Below are 17,467 nucleotides of genomic sequence, written 5' to 3'. Positions count from 1 at the left end.
TATATTTATACAGAATAGATCCCTATAATATTGTCAGAATATTTCAACTAAGGGATAAAAAGTTATGGTGTTTTTATTTGACTATTAGATGATGATATAATATATTATGTCATATAGTATGGCACACGCACACAATTATGTGATTTTTTAAAACTTTCTTGCTTTGAATAATTGCTGTCTGCCCTTATTAGTCTTACCTTACTTTTTTCTTTTTCAACCATGTTGGGCAAAGGTTAATTTTTTTTTGTTGTTTTTAGGGTACAAACATTAACTGCTGTGTTTCCACCAAATGTAGTAGGAGTATTAAGTTTTTACACCATCAAGATCACTCAAACCTCCTTAAATTATGAGATTGTGTTCTAGTAAATAAGATAGATTAACTGTTGAAATAGATAATTATGATATGATCCGTTAAATAACTTTTGACTATTAGTAACCTCCATGAAATTATCCTACCAATAACTTTAAAAATGAGTGGTCTTAAACTTTTGATTCCCGCTTTACTCCCAACTAAGGGTGTTCACGGTTTGGTTTGGATCAGTTATTGATCAAAATCAAAACCAAATCAATTTAATCGGTTTTAAAATTATCAAAACCAAACCAAACCATATATAATATATATTTATCGGTTTGGTTGTTTTCGGTTTTGGTTTGGTTTGGTTCGGTTATTCGGTTATTAACCATACATAAAAATAAAAGAAACAATTCATTCAAAACGTGAAAAAAGTGACAACAATCCATTCAAACAAAAAAATAGTTAGAATGACTGGCATTATAGAACTTTCGATCATTGAATTTACTGAATAAAACTTCAAAATTCACTATTTTGGCATAGAAGGAAGAGACAATGACATTTTCAGTCCCACAAAGAATTTCCATAGACACTCATATACATGAAACCAATAAGAAAAATGTTCTTACCTTGGACATTTTTTCTTTCATAAGTAAATTATAAATAAATTTTGATGAAACATATATAAAATCTTTAAAAAATTATTTATGAATATAATATATTATGTATGTATAGTAATAAAATTTATGTATATAACTTGTTGGTTCGATTCGGTTATTTCTTTGATTTTTTTCGAACAAAACCATAACCAAACCAAATACTATCGGTTCTTAACAATCTAAAACCAAACCAAATCAAAACCCAAATTAAACCGGTTCATTTAATCGATTTGATTTGATTTTTCGGTTTGGATCGGTTTTTATCCAAACCATGAACACCCTTACTCCCAACCTTCAAGGTTAAAGGCCAAAATTATTGAGTTAAAACTAAAGTTATTGAATTTGATTGAATTAATACGTCATGAGCTATCAGGTAACCTCATGAATTGAGTTATGCCAAGGTCTATTAATATGGTGAAGAGAACCACATAGTTTGTGGTAAGTACTCCTTCATTCTTAAATAAAAGGTCTCGGATTTTAGTCCTTTGGGTACATTCTTTTAATTAATATTTTCTTAAGGACTTACAAAATGCAAACATGACAAGTAAAATTGATTGAAAATAAGATTCTTTTTGACATTTTTTGCTTTGTCGAACCTTCGGTGGTCACAGCATGGGAAAAAAGTTGACATCTTTGTCAAAGGGAACAAATTTCAAGAAAATGTCACACAATTTTGTGGACTCAATGTCTACTATTCATTGATTAGTACAAATCCAATTAATTAGCATATGGTAGTATCGATCGTATACTTCTCCTTTTTATATATCTTGTGAATTAAGAACATTAAGAATGAAGTAAGTATGATTAATTTCCTAATTACATTCTAATTAAACACCACAAATGTTTGTTATCAAGTAGATTCAAAATGCATCTCACACGTGAACATCTTGATAAATTTGATGAACCAGGAAATATTATGAATAATAATTACATTTTGTGTGTCTGGATAAGTAAGAAAAAAAATGCAAATTTTGATGATGAGAAATAGTACAAGACAAAAAAAACATGGATTTTTTTTTTAAAAAAAAATCTTCTGGGACAAAAGTGCAAAGCGTGCCATTGACATATCTTTTTTGGTCTTTAAGAAGCCCCATTTATTTTATTTTTGGAAAATAGATTTGTTACTTATTTTCATCTTTCATTATACGGTTGCTAGTTGCTGCATATTATTTTACAATGTATCGTATCATATTATATTATATTATATTGTACCATATTGTATTGTTTAAATAAATATAAATATTTGAATATATTGTATTGTTCTCCGTCATTATATAAAAAAGAAGTAGAATACAAAATAGGACTATTATAAAAAGACACGATAAAAGATAAAATAAAATGATGACAAATGCTAGAGAATTGAGTGTGTAGAAGAGAACATTGAGGTTGACTCCTTTAAAATGGAGTTGTGAACTGGCTATGCACTTTGGTCCCATGAGGACCCTAATTGGTAAACAACTCTCATTAACTTGCTTCAAGTTTTGGAGACATTGATCTTTGTAATTTTCACATGTGATCTTCCCTCATCTTCTTTGTCCTTCTTACCCTTTTTTTTTTACCATATGATATTCGAAACTCACTTATTCAAGTAGTTCTAATTTGAGGCACATAAAACTCATTTAAGTGCACAATACAACCTATTAGAAGTCTGAACTCAAAATTTCTGACTAAGAACAATAAGAGATCTCATTCATCCACCACATTCCTTAAGGGTAAATTTCACATGAGTCATTCAACTTATGTTTTGTTCCACAAAAGCCACTAAATTTTTATTTTAACGAAACAAGTCATTCAACTTTATCTAAATATTGCATGAAATCACTAAACTATTTTTGTTATACAAAGTCACTCAATTTTGCCTACGTATCACATAAAGCTACTAAAAATCATCGAACCAGATTGGATATATTTCATAACCAAAAGGTACTCAAATAATTTGTGACTTCTATAATACTTAAGTAATATTGATCTACTTTGATGTAATAAAGTGAAAGTCGAATGAGCATTCATAGATTTTAACTCCATTCTTTGGTCGTCTTGTTCTCTTTAACTTATTGGTAGGTCCATAAAGATGAAAAAATAAAGGGTTATGGTAGGATTAATTACCAAAGTGCTTATATATCCTTATCATGAAAGCTAATTAAGTAATTATTTTTTGGAGCTACCAATCTTAATTTTCAGAATTCAAGTAAACCATATCAAAGAAAACAACTCTTGTAAAAGGATTTTGAAATGCTTTTAGGCAATAATGAGAGTCGTGTGAAGGTAATGAACAAAAGTAAATAATGAGCAAAAATAAGGAAATTATGCACAAAATTCTTGAGTAAGCTATAAACTTAATAATTTCTTTAATTGGTGGAGGAAAAGACAAGTCATGCATGATCAAATGTAAAGTTAGTGGAAATTATTCACACTAAATTTCAAAGCTCAATCATTTCTTTTTCCAATCTTCTTTAGACACTTTTAATACTAATCGATATATATGTTCTATACTTTTGATCACTTTTTTTCCTTTTGGTGATTTGACAATGAAACACACTCGACAATGCTTTGAAAGATAATTTAGCTTAGTAGAGTAATCACCACTAATCCTCTTTGGAGTACGAAAATAAATTCATCCAAAAATGTTAAGAAAAAGGGAAATTACAAATTTCAAAAGGAAAAAAAGAAAGAATTTTGAAGTCACTAATTATTAGGTCCTTCACTCATCAATCCGACAAAGTGCAGCAAGTTGATGGTAGTCGTAGTCTAATGACCAATCTGCTCAGACAAACAGACCACCCGTAGCCCCTAACCTGTGCCCGCCCATTTGGTTTTTGCCCTAAATGGAATGGATCTCTTAGTTATGCTGGACTCTGACCTGAGTCCCCATGGCGTTTTTCCCCAAACGCAACCTAATAAGTTGGCAAAACCAATACAAGATTAAGACCCATTCCCATCATTCTATGCCTGACCCCGGCCCAACCTGGTTTCTTGGGAAGCCTATTCCCACTGCACTCACTGCCTTTGTGCTAGAACAAGAGACAGTGTGCTGCTTCTTACAAGACTGAGAAATGAGATTATTACCAAACAATAACAGCGAGCTAGAGGTAGAGCGCTGAGTATAGGACAACCAGCCCAATCAACATCAAAATAGTAGTTAATAAGAGAGCATTTGAAGGGCGTAGCAAAAGACCGTAATGCAATGTACCAGCAACATACCGTAAAAGGCGTTTTGACTGCTGCAAAATGATGAGGCCGAAGGGGACTGCAAATTCTGGTTAGCAGTGTTAACAACATAAGGAATATCTGGATGCATTACTAATGGAGCTGTCAACTAAAGAGTCCAAATACGAAAATAGAAGAAGACACCAGTGTGGCAACTGGCCTGCAACCAATTAGGCCGGTCCAATCAAGAATATCCCGAATATACTTAGCTTGAGAAATATAAAGACATGCAGAAGTGTGAGGAAAAGGTGAACATTTCCAAGATCATTAATAGAAAACTCAGAGCATATATATAGCAGGTTAGAAAACCATGATAACAAAGAAAATCAGAATCTGTAAGGATAGTATCAGAAGAAGATATATATATTGATTACCATATTCATAAACAAATAAGAGTCATCAACTCGGCTATTATGAAATTCATGAGAGATGAGAAAGTGGCCAAAGCAGGCAAACCAAGCACCGGGTGCTTAACCTTACAAAACTTACAGACATAATTGGGGATAGTGAGAGTCCTGAAAGCCTTGCGGTTGCTCAGTTGCTCCATATAAATAGTCTCAGTCAATAAACCATTAAGAAAGGCATTGTTAATGTCAGACCAATGAATATGCCATCCACAAGATAAAGGTAATAAAGGAAAACACCAGTTTAACAGTAGAAGGACGAATCAGTTGATTGAATGTCTCACCATAGTCCACACCATAAGACTATGTAAAACCTTGGCTACCAAACGAGCCTTACATTGATCAAGAGAGCCATCAATTTTCTACTCAATCTGACACAGTGTTATCAAAAGCGCAAAAAAGCTCTAAGGTCCATTGAAACTTTAAGTACAAAGTGCAAATAAAGCTCTAATTTATTTCAAATGGTGCATCTAGTAAGTCTCATTATTAATGGATCAGCTTTGTTCTCGTTCTTTTAGTTATTCCGACAGTTTTGCTTTTGCTGCTCTATGTTTTATGCTCTTAAAAAGGAGTCTTAAGTGATTTAAGGGTCTCAACTGAATACAATCACGGGAGAACATATTGACTGCTGAGGCAACTGGATAATGTTCTGCAAGAGGTATCTTTTGTACATTTCTATGTTACTATATTCATTCTACGTGACCAAGTAGCTAAATATTGTCAAGATTTTATTCTAGTGCTTTTCCTTTTGCCTTTTGAAACTTATCAAAAAGGAAATATTGTAGCTTTGTTATGTACGCTAGCAGGTTAGAAGCTCCTATTAGTTGAGGAAGGGAAGTAGAAACTATAGGAGGAAATAGATCTGCTAGAATTATATCTCCAGAAGGTAGTTGTTTTTTTCAATTAAAAACTAGATTGGCAGTATATACTGTCTTTTACTTACTATGTGAACTTTCACAAAAGTAGAGAAGAAATATGAATATGATCTTATTTGTGCAGGTTCAGGTGTGAAGCATGAAAAGATAAGACAGGAATACCAGAAACAGACCTCAGGCTTGCGAACCTTGAAAAATGGATGGTGGCTACCAGGTGCAACATTCCTCTGTGGTATTCAGCCAACAGACAAAAAACCATCTCTCAGTTAGGCCATTCATGGAATTTCCTGACAGAATGCTACATGGATCCTTGTGGTGGATCTCATCACCTCAGCAATGAAAACACATCAACTCTCACCTTTCTGGTTCCCAAGTAGTCAAAACTCAAAAGGAAAATACCCAACTTCCAAAAACCAAGATATTGCCATTTGCCTCATGTATTGCCAACTTCATCTCCTCCTAACTGGTGAACCAAGTGATGCAGGAATTGGAATTAGGTTGCCTGAATAGTACAAAATGTTATAGCAGAAACAGGTGCTTGATAAACTAGTGAACAGTTGAAATATGCATGAAAAGGTTGGTGTACATAGTGGCTGATTTGATTTGTGAAAAATTCTTGGCATTAAGGTGTTGTAAAATATCAAGTGCATGTCTTGATCATAATAAGTTTACCTCAATATGTGGTAGAAAATGGTTCTACTGAAATATGCAGCACAAGCTGTTAATCAAATATTTTTTTCAATAATTAAATTCAGGGCATATTTTACAAATTCTCCTATTTTATATAGCAGATATTGATGACTTAGCGGTCAACTATGGTGAAAGATCATCTATTCTGTTAACTGTTCGAAGCCTATCTATGTTGATTCCCTATCTCTACAGAAATATGTAAAAGGGGAAGAAGAAAAACAAAGGTAATATCTATGCTGAATGTGAATCCATACAACTGCCTTTAGGCATAACGTGAACAGGTGAATCCTCGTGTAAGCATATTAAATGACTAGCTTCTATTCATTAAAACAAATATAATGCCTTCAAATGGGTAGAAGAAAAGGCAGAAAAATATAGGATATGAGGCAAGTAACCAATCAGCATTTCAGATCACATTCTTAAAGCTAAAAATAAACTGCATAATATTGAAGAAATTAGTTAGTGAAACAATTTAAAATAAGATAAAACAGCACTTAGTCTCAGCAGATTGTCTATAAGTATTAATTACCAAAAAGTAAAATCTACATCACTCTCTTCAACTGTCGTCTTCAGGCATTACATCGTTTACGTCAACTGCAAAAGTGTGTTCCTCATCACAACCTAGATAAGAATCACACATGAAATAGAGTTTGTACTTCCTCGTTCCAGCTTCAGCAGGGGAGGTGAAATCAAGCTTGATCCTTGACTCCCTCCGAAGATTAACCCTCTTAATAGCTACAAGTTGGTTGCTTTTAATATCACCAACAACAAGCCACCATCCTTCTTCCTTGTCTTTAGGGTATCTAGGCGCAAGCACAGGTCCAGTCTCAAATCTACGCTCAAGAGTTACCTGTAAAGTCACATTGTCTCCTGCTCTCACATTACCACCGTCCAGCATATCATATGTCAAATCAATGTATGGATATCGCTTGCAGATACGATCAATATCCACAAGCTGTGACTCTGATATTTGCAAGAGCTCATGCCTCTCATCATCTCTCATCTCCACTAAATCAAACACACTCTCTACACTCTTTCCTGGATTCTCTTGGCACTTCTTAGCCAATTCCTTTGTGAAGTGTGGAAGTTGAAGAAGCTCAGAATCATGCCCCCACATTCCTTGAGTGATCATCTGGCTCGCTTCCATTGCTAGAAGTGCTAGATTCAGCCATCCATTACTGGATATTACATCAACCATTGCTTGAAGCAACCTACTAGCAGAAAGAAGTACCTCTTGCTGGTCAGAAGCAAGATTTCCATTTGCCTAGAGAAGTGGGCTTGTAACAGAGCATTAGCCTTTACATGAGGGTCTGTGTATTTGGGATTCCCAAAAGAGAAGCGCTGATGATTAATTAACCTTCTTATCAACTCCTCTTCACCGGGTCTTATTGGAAGCTGTTCATACTCCTTTGCTGAAGTCAAAATTTCAAGCAAGCCCTTCAACTTCGTTGTGGAGGTCAAAGAAGAGGTAAAACGTTCTATTGTCGTGTAACTGATGTAATAATATGATGCAATCAATCCATGATTCAGGGGTGAAAGCAAAATGTCATCTACAACAGTAACACACTTGCATGACTCCAAGTCACTGATAGTATTCTCCACCAGCTCTGAGAGGTGATCCGAAATATGCCTGTGACTAACACCCTGCAGATTATAGTAGTTTAGATTCTGAGTGAGCCTTCTGTACATAAATGCCCATGTAAGGTAATCTACTGCATCCTGCTTGTTCTGAATAACTCCAACAACAATCTCTGTGTTGAAATTGTCATGGAGATAGTGCTGTAAATGGCTCTCAACTGGGAATGCTTCATACAAGAAATTCTTGTAGTAGTCCTTGCATGGTGCATGGCAGAGGATGACACACTTCCCCGAGCTATCTACAAGAGGTCGACTGGCATGACCCATCATCTGCAATAAATCACTCACTGGATAGCCACTGTGCACATTTTCCCTACCATCATGGTACTGCGTTCCCATAACCACCACCAGCTGGGCAGAGAGGCGCACCCCCCAACACATTTTACTGCTCATCACACATACTTGAATCCATCCAGTTTCAAACAATGTCTTCACTATATCCTGATCTGTGCCAGACAAGCCTTCATGCAAGTAGCCCACACCATACTTCAGTGTTTCTTTTAGCACAAGCTCGTTGATTCTCTCCACAAAAGTCTCCAGCTCTGTTTCAATTTCAGCAAAAACACAGGTGTGCCTTTGTTGTCCATTCTTGAGTAAGTCATGAGATCCACCGCAGCAAGGCGTACAAACTTCCTTGTGGGGACATACACTATTGCTGGTTTTCCTTTCCTTGCATGTTGTACTATTGCAGTGTACGTGAGTTTTGTCATGGCTTGTATCCTAGCCTCAAAGTTAGCAATGTCAACACCCTGAATATGTATGTCCAGTGGCACAGGCCTGACACAAGGAGCAAAGTTGAAAAGTCCATGAAATGTAGCCCCAATCCATTGCCCCAAATCCTTGGCATTAGCCAGGGAAGTTGACAAAGCAACAATACGAAACTTGTTCTCAACTTGGCTTGAGATAAATCGCATCCGAGAGACAATCACCTCTAGCACTGCACCGCCTTGGCCACCAATCAGGTGCAGTTCGTCAACAATGAAAATACTTACTTGTCTAACATACTTGAGTTGTTTCCAATGGCGGGCTAAAGCATCCCATCTCTCAGGTGTGCTAATGATTAACTGACCCTTCTCTAACAGTTTCAAATCAGTCGTCGTTTCCCCAGTTAATTCAACCACTCTCATTACAAGAGAGTCCCCAAATTTCTTCTTCCAATCACTGTATCGCTCCTTAGCAAGAGCCTCAAGGGGAGCTATATACACTGCACGGAAAATACTATCAGGTCCTTTCTGATGATTTCTTAATATGGAAAGTTCAGCACAAATGGTCTTCCCACTACCAGTTGAAGCTGCAACCAAGACGTTGTCATCTGAGTTGTACAAGACTGTAAAAAACCTGAGTTTGAACTGGATTGAAATGCTTAAAATCTTGATAAAGCGCTTCATAAGCTGGATTCCTCAATGCAGTAACTGGTAGAGGTTGCAAGTCTAGCAACTCGATGGGAGGAGGATACTTCTCTGGTAAAATCAGGTGCCGGAAAGGTACTGGTAAAACAGTTTGGGACCCTAGCCATCTGTCAGACACAACACGGATGAAGTATTGAGGAGGCAATGGTTCATAAATTGGGACACTGAAGTTCAAAGTATTGTCCTCATTAATATACTGCTTCTTCAGCATGAAATATTCATGATGAAGAATTCACTCCCTGTCGTTATCTTCTACAATAACCCAGAAGGGTTCTACATAACCATGGACCTTGTCCTCCACTGGAAATCTGGTGTGATAGTCAATTCTACCCTCAGGATAGAGTGAGTAATTGGTTGAACATGTGCTGCAAGGTTGAGCTTTGGGAACCGATGAATGAATTTGTGAAGTGTTCTTCCCTGCTTCGGGAAACGAATAAGCTCCCCTCACTCTTGAGATGAAAGATCATAATACCGCTCCTAAGCCACATCTTTCTTCTCCAATCTCATCAAGATTTCATTTGGAATGCCATGGAATTGACGAAGTGGTGTCTGCACACTCCACATCCTCTTAATTATCATCTTGCACCATTTCAAAGCCTTATCAGCTAACAGAGCCCATCCTCTTTTCAGAACTATCTCAAAAAGGGCTCGCATCAGACGTGCAACACTCTGAGTTATATAGACCATGTCCGATGACAAAGACAGCTCTTCAAGCTTCAGCTGTGAAATATATGCCTGCAGTAGAACATTGATCTTGGCAACTGGCCTCCTCAAGACTCTCTTTTATAGGAATGGGAACAGGATCCAGAAGCTTCGCCAATTCCATTTTCTCATCCTGCCTTACTGTTACACATTTGAACTCCTCACTGAGAGAGAAGAGTCTACAAAGCTCAATGTCACCCATTGTTGGTTTCAAGTGCTCATTGTATGTGGAAATTGTCCCACGAGTTATGTAGTAACAGCTAGCAATGCGACCGAAGTCAGTCACCTGGAAATATCCACTCTTCCTATCATACTTAATCAGGTTGTTTTTGTCCAGTAACGCAGCTGCAGAATGAACCAAGTCAGCACACCTTTCCTCCAAAGCATCTTCAGTTTTGACACCAGCAGTAGCAAGACCATGAAGACTGGGATTTCGTACCATTCGAACATAGAGGTAAGTATAGAGGATTCACTTGCATGCCTCTTTGACATTCTGCACCGTCCCAAGGACAATCTCTGCATTCAACTGATCAGGCAACTTAGATATGAACTGACTTTCGATAGGAAGTTGCTGATTCATTAAAGAAAGATAATATTTCAGTGAACTGTGTCCAGTTATGATGATTCCTTCTCCATAAGTGTCGTATTGAGACCTTCCAGCACGGCCAAGCATCTGCATAACATCAAGGGGACTCAGTTCAGTCCAGGCTCCTTTCTCAGGGTTGTATATCTGAGTGCCTTTGATAATGACAGTACGTGCAGGCAAATTGACACCCCAAGCTAAGGTTGCTGTTGACACCAGAACTTGCACATTGCCCTTAGCAAAGAGGTCCTCCACAAGTTGACGATCGGTCCTAACCAACCCCGCATGATGAATTGCGAAACCATGATAAAAGGTCCTTGAGATCATTGTTCTTGACAAGATCTGTGTGAGACAGAAGAATTTCTCGATTTAAACTATTCTCCTTTAAAAACTTACCTAGTGTGTCATTAGCAAGTGTAGTATCTCGTATTGCACGAGCTGTTCTAGTTGTTTCCTTCCTTGAGTGGACAAAAATAAGCACTTGCTGCTTTCCTGCCACACTGGTTACCTTCTCATAGCAAACATCATTCATCAGCTGGAATCTCTGCAACGGCTTCTTAACAGTAATTCCAATATACTGTTGAGCCAACGGGACAGGCCTGTAACTATTGTCAAAATGGAAGAGGCCTTTGTTCAGATCAACTCTCATAAACTCTGCCACATCCTCAAAATTTAGAAGTGGACAACCCAACCAGCCGGATATGCTCTTTCGTGGTCTCAATTTGTCTGATAGCTCTTGCAATTAAACATTCCAAAACAGGACCTCTGTTGTCATGCAGGAGATGTATCTCATCAATTATCAGAAGTTTAACAAGCTGTGTATATGTACGATCACCCGACTTTCTGGTTATGATATCCCATTTCGCCGGAGTTGTCACAATAATTTGAGTTTCTTCAATCTGTTGACGAGTTAGTGACTGATCTCCACTCAATTCTTTCACAGTGACACCATAGTGTTCCAAACGCCTGGAGAGATTCCCAACTACTTCAGCAACAAGGGCTTTCTTTCATTGGCGCCACATAGACAACCTTATAATTGTTATGATTGAAAGATCCATCTTCCTTACGGTTCAATCCAATTTGATGAAGTATAGTGAGCATAGCTACATTAGTCTTGCCAGCTCCTGTGGGAGCACACAGTAAGATGTTCTCAGGAGAAAATAGGGCAGTTTCATATACTTTACTCTGCACCCTGTTCAATTGGATCATCCCAGTGAAAGCTGGTTGTGCCCACTGTGGAAGGGAAGAGATGTTCACAAGCTTTTCTCCGGGAGCTAATGGCTTTGGCTTCAATGCTGGCACATGAACTTCCTCATTACCCTTCATATGATTCCTATACGATCCTGCCAGGAGCTCACAGTTTTTATTTGTCATCAATAAACCACCCTGATGGAAGGCAAGGCTGTCAAGATCGAGCAATGAATGCTGGCCCATCAACCAACCATTATCAAGATCTTCACCATCTGCACGAGATGCATCCTTAAGTCGCCTAGCTTCTTCCCTAAAGCTTTTCTCCAAATTCTTCTGTCTCTCTTTCACAGCTTCCTTAGTAGTAGCATGCAACTGTTGTAATATTGCAGCATGATCTGGCCCCAACCCCAACATCTCTTGTTCGATTTTCTTCCTCTTTTTTTGGTCTTCAGCCCTTGCGAGACGAGTACACCACACTACCTTTAGCCGGTTTCTCAGAAGATACTTGATGAGATTAAACTTGTCATATTGCAGATGCACCAGCAACTTTGTTTCCACGTCACGATCATCACCACTTTCAGCAAGAATTTTAAGAACCTCTTCAGCAAGCTTTTGACTATGTTGCGGATCAATCTTCTGCTGCTCATAAGCTTGAGAAATCTTTCTTTGAAGCCAATAAGCATCTATATACAGAACATTCAAAGCCATCCCCTCATCAGCTTCGTGCAATATCTCATCATCAATGCCGCCACTGCCCATCTGCATAATGCCAGCAACATTACCTTCCAGCTGCACATACTCATCCTCTTCTTCATCATCATGAACTGCTACACCAACATCATCATCATAAAGCACTTCATCATTACATTGATAATCAGTAATAAATCTTCCAATTGACACAAACTTATCAAATACCTGTTCGATACGGATACATTCAACACCTTCTCAATCTCCATCTTTTTACTTATCAGAATTACCATTGTTTAGCACAGCCAAAATCTCATCAGCCGCCGCACTCATAATGTTGAGAGGCTTTCCACATAATTGATGCTGAATCAAACTGAGCATGCACTCGTAAGCAGCCCCAGTTTCCTTAGTTTTCGGCTGGTAAACTCCTCCTTCCTCTTCCCTCCAATTAAGAACAGAACTTTCTTCTCCAGGAATCCTCCGTCTCTTCTTGTTCTGCATAGTGGTCTCAGAGACAACAAATCGTTCCCGCTTCTTCTTCTGAATTTTCCCCGGCAGCGAACTCCGGTAAACACGATCTCCAAACTTTTTGGGATCAATTTTCCCATACGGAGACTCAGCTTCACCGGAAGGTTCATGCAGCCCGGAATAACTTACGATCGGAATCTGTCATATTCAATCGGAACTCGGAAAATCAAAAGTTACCGGCGAAGTTTTTGTTCCGAATTGAGTTTTAGTGATAAACGAATTAGTTGGATGCCCATATTTATAATGCTACAAAACCCAAATTGACTAGAAGAAAGTAATTACTATGAATTAAGATTACCAAAAGCTAAACAGTTTAGTATTACTAATTATAATTCTAAAATACTTGGAGAAGAAGATAATTATTGTTTGGAGACCAAGTTAACTAGGAGCCGACCTAATTACTTTGGGATTAATCTAATTTAGATATCAAAATATTTACGGGGAGACGTTTTATTCCTATTGATAGGAGGGTTTCCTATACATTTATATGACATCAAAATTGTGATAAAATCTTTCTTGAATTCCTTGTTGAATTCTGATTGTGTATTATTTTATAACAAAAAAGGATACCTACAAAAGAAAGTAGGAATCTTTGTATATTCTCGAGAAAAGGGTCAAATGCCCCCTCAACCTTTAGCCATATTTTCAACTACACACTTAACCTTTTCGGGGGTCCTATTACCCCCCTGAACCTTTTTATTTTTATATTATTTCACCCTCAAACGCTGATGTGTCCACCTAAACCAGATTTATAAAAAATGTTTGTATACACACGCTGTCCACGTATATATTAGTGGACCCCATGACTTTACACGACTCACATATTGACACGTGTCATAAAACTTTACCTTTACCTTTGAACCAAATTAACCCTTATTCTTCTACCTTTACCTTTGAACCAAATTAACCCTCATTCTTCTTCCTTAGATTAATTCTACGATCTTGTTCCTAAATCTCTAGTTCTTTTTCCTTTTCTCTACGATCTTCCATTATTGACGTTGCTTGGAAGCTTAGTTACTATTTCTTCTGAGAAAAGGTTAGATCTTTACTAGCTAAATACTATTTTGATTTAGTGTTTGATTAGGGTTTTATTTTTACTGCGTATTCAAATGCTATTTTGACTGGTGTGTTGTAGTGTGGAGGTTTTTAGGGCCTTTTAATGTTTATTAGGGTTAGTTCTAATTGAACGTTATTCTTTACCAACTGAATGTTATGTTGATATTTGATTTTAGTTTTGATGGTAGTGTTGATTTTTAGGACATTTGTTGCACAGGCATTCAAATGCTATTTTGATATGTGTGTCGTTGTATGTAGTTTATTAGGGGTTTTAATAGTTATTTACTTGTTTTCGTGAATTTATATAGTCTTGTAGTTTACTGGTAAAGTACAACCTCAAAAAGTAGAGTTTCTCATTCCTTACTAGTGTTACCTCTGTTCAGGTAGGAGATGAGTGGATTTACTTTGGTTACTTTAAGATGGTATCATGGTGGAGTATTAGATTTGAGTAGTGGACAAGTAGTTTACAGTGGTGGGCAAGTTACAGAGTTTTTGGATGTTGATGTGGATAGACTGTCCTATTTTGAATTAAGAGGCTACATTAAAGAATTAGGATACACAACAACTTGCACATTTAGTATTAAACCTCCTAACAGTGGTATTTTGGAAGATATTCATAATGATATGGATATTTTAGACTTAAGTTGTTCTTTGGAAGATGGAGATATTGTGGAGGTATATGTAAAGCACTTGATTGATGATGCAGTTGTGGACCCCACCCTTATTTTATTAGAAAATGTTCCTCATGGGTATATGGAGGAATCTGGTTCAACTTTTAATAAAGTAAATGAACAAAGTGGGGTAGGTGAAGACCCTTTTACTACCTTTGATACTAGATCTGCTTCTACCCCAACTCCTCCCACCACAACTTCTTCTCCTAGATCTCCTTTCACTACCACAACTCATTCCACTACAACTGCTGCTCCTAAATCTCCTTCCACTAAAACTCCACCCACTACAACTGCTGCTCCTAGATCTCCTTCCACTACAACTCCTGTCACTGCTGCAAATCCTAGTATTGAAGATGCTGATGATCTAGTTTCAGGCCCTGTTGAATCTGATTTCTTAGAAAAAGAGGGTTCTGATTACTCAACTGAAGATAGTGTCGAGTCTGAATGTGGATTGGTGGGAGATGATGATGAGGACTATGGTAGTGATGTACATGAAGAGGTTAGGGAGTTGAGGGCTGAAAAAAGATCTTTTCAAAGAAGAAAAAGAAAAGAGAGAGTACCAGTTGATACTGAAGAGGTACCAGTAGGTGAAGCTGGAGCAGATTTAGGTTTTGATGAAACTCAAACAGGTAAAATAAGTGTTGAAGGAAGATTAGGAGGTGATGAGCCTTATTTTGCAAGTTCTGATGATGGAAGTTTTGAAATAGATGGAGATGAATTTAGTGATGAATGTGTTGAATCTGAAAGAGTACATTTACCAAGAACTGTAAAAAGAAGGAGGAGACCAAGTAATCAGAAAATTATACATGATCCTACTGCCAAGAAAGTTGTATGGCAGTTGGGTATGGTCTTTGCAGATGTGAATGAATTTAGAAGAGCAGTTAGTAAATATGTTGTCCAGAAAAGAGTTCAAATAGAGAAGTGTGTGAATGAGCCAAAAAGAGTTAGATGTAGGTGCAAGGAAGGTTGCCCATGGCTTTTGTTTGCATGTCTTGACAAAACAACAAATGATTTCATGATAAAGACTTACAATCCAAAGCATAGTTGTAACAACACAACTAGAAATTATTTGTGTAATGCAAAGTTCATATCTACACACTTTAGAAAAAAGATTAATGAGCAGCCAAATATAAGAGTTTTCAAGTTGCAAGAGTTGGTAAGGAAAAAATTTAAAATTCATGTTGGCAAGACTACTGTTAGGAGGGCAAGAGCTAAAGTGTTGAAAGATATCATGGGTGATCATATTGTGGAATTTGGCAAAATTCTTGACTATAAAAATGAATTGTTGAGCACCAATCCAGGGAGCACTTGTGTTGTTAAACTTGGTGAACCTGATGCTCTTGGTAGGCCAATATTTCAGAGCTTTTACATATGTTTTGATCCATTGAAGAAGGCATTCCAAAATTGTAGAAAGTGCATAGGTTTAGATGGTTGTTTTCTTAAAGGAGTTTGTAGAGGACAATTGTTAGTTGTTGTGGCCAAAGATGGTAATAACCAGATGCTGCCACTTGCTTGGGCAGTAGTTGAGTATGAAAAGAAAGAGACATGGACATGGTTTATCAAACTATTGAAGGAAGATCTAGGACTAGGAGATGGTGAAGATCTCACCCTGATTACAGATATGCAAAAGGTATGTGTACTATTTTATTTTGTATTTATCTTTATCAATTTTCATATATTTGTTATTATAACATATCTAGAACTATTACAGGGATTAATAGGAGCAATTTTAAATATTTTACCTCTTGCTGAACATAGAATGTGTGGTAGACACATCTTAGCTAACTGGGCTAAAGACTGGAGAGGTCTCCAAAGAAGACAACAGTTTTGGTCTATTGCAAAGAGTACCTTTGAATCTCAATTGAGGAAAAATGTTGCAAAGATGAAGTTACTTGGTCCAGAAAAAATGATGGATGATCTTATGTACTACAACATAGAGTACTGGTGTAAGGTTTACTTTAATAGTCAAGTAAAATGTGATTCTGTAGACAACAATATGTCTGAATGCTTTAATTCATGGATCTTGGCAGCTAGGCATAAGACAATTATTACTATGCTTGATAAGATAAGAGTAAAGATGATGACAAGAATAACCAAGTTAAGAGAGTTCACAAATACTTGGATGTGTGATTTCTCTCCAATGTCTTTGAAGGTACTACAGGAGAATATTGATAGGTCAATGAATTGTAATATTGAATTTAATGGAGTTGAGGGATTTGAAGTGAAAGAAGGGTCATTTCAACACAGTGTGGATCTTGGTAGGTGGACTTGTAGTTGTAGGGTATGGCAGTTAAAAGGCATACCATGTGCACATGCTGTGGTTGTCATTTACTTTAAGAAATGTGAACCTCTTGACTACATTGACAACTGCTATAGTAAGGCAACTTACTTGAGGACTTATGCCAATGTCCTTCAACCTGTCACAAACATAGGGATGTGGCCTGTATCTACTAACCCCACAGTTGCACCACCAGAAATAAAAAGCATGCCTGGCAGGCCAGGTAAACTTAGAAAGAAGGAAGCTGGTGAGAGTAAAAAATCTGGAAAGCTACCTAGAACTGGACTTGCCATGACATGTAGTAACTGTAATGTTAGAGGCCACAACAAGAGAGGATGTCCACAAAGGGTTGAGTCATCAACAAGGGAAGAACCATCAAATATAGACAAGGAAAATGGCAAAACTTCAGGTTTAGGCAGACCAAAGGTAACATCTTTACCTTTATTTTGGTATGTGATAGAGATCTCATATGTAATATACAATTATTTTTAACTATATTTATAGAAAGCACAAACAGAAGGTGAGCATTCTACAAAGAGGTCAAGAGGAAGATCACCTGCAGCACCTAGTGCATCTCCAGGACCTGCAAAGAGGTCA

At 37.2% G+C, this 17,467-nt stretch overlaps 1 pseudogene; it reads right to left on the bottom strand.

The window, feature by feature from the left end:
* Window positions 1-5,510: 5,510 nt before the first annotated feature.
* LOC125872516 (DExH-box ATP-dependent RNA helicase DExH12-like) lies at window positions 5,511-13,669 on the bottom strand (annotated as a pseudogene).
* Window positions 13,670-17,467: the final 3,798 nt, after the last annotated feature.

Source organism: Solanum stenotomum, chromosome 8, assembly GCF_019186545.1.
Source record: "Solanum stenotomum isolate F172 chromosome 8, ASM1918654v1, whole genome shotgun sequence".
Classification (NCBI taxonomy): domain Eukaryota; kingdom Viridiplantae; phylum Streptophyta; class Magnoliopsida; order Solanales; family Solanaceae; genus Solanum; species Solanum stenotomum.
This window is presented reverse-complemented; position numbering and strand designations above follow the sequence as displayed.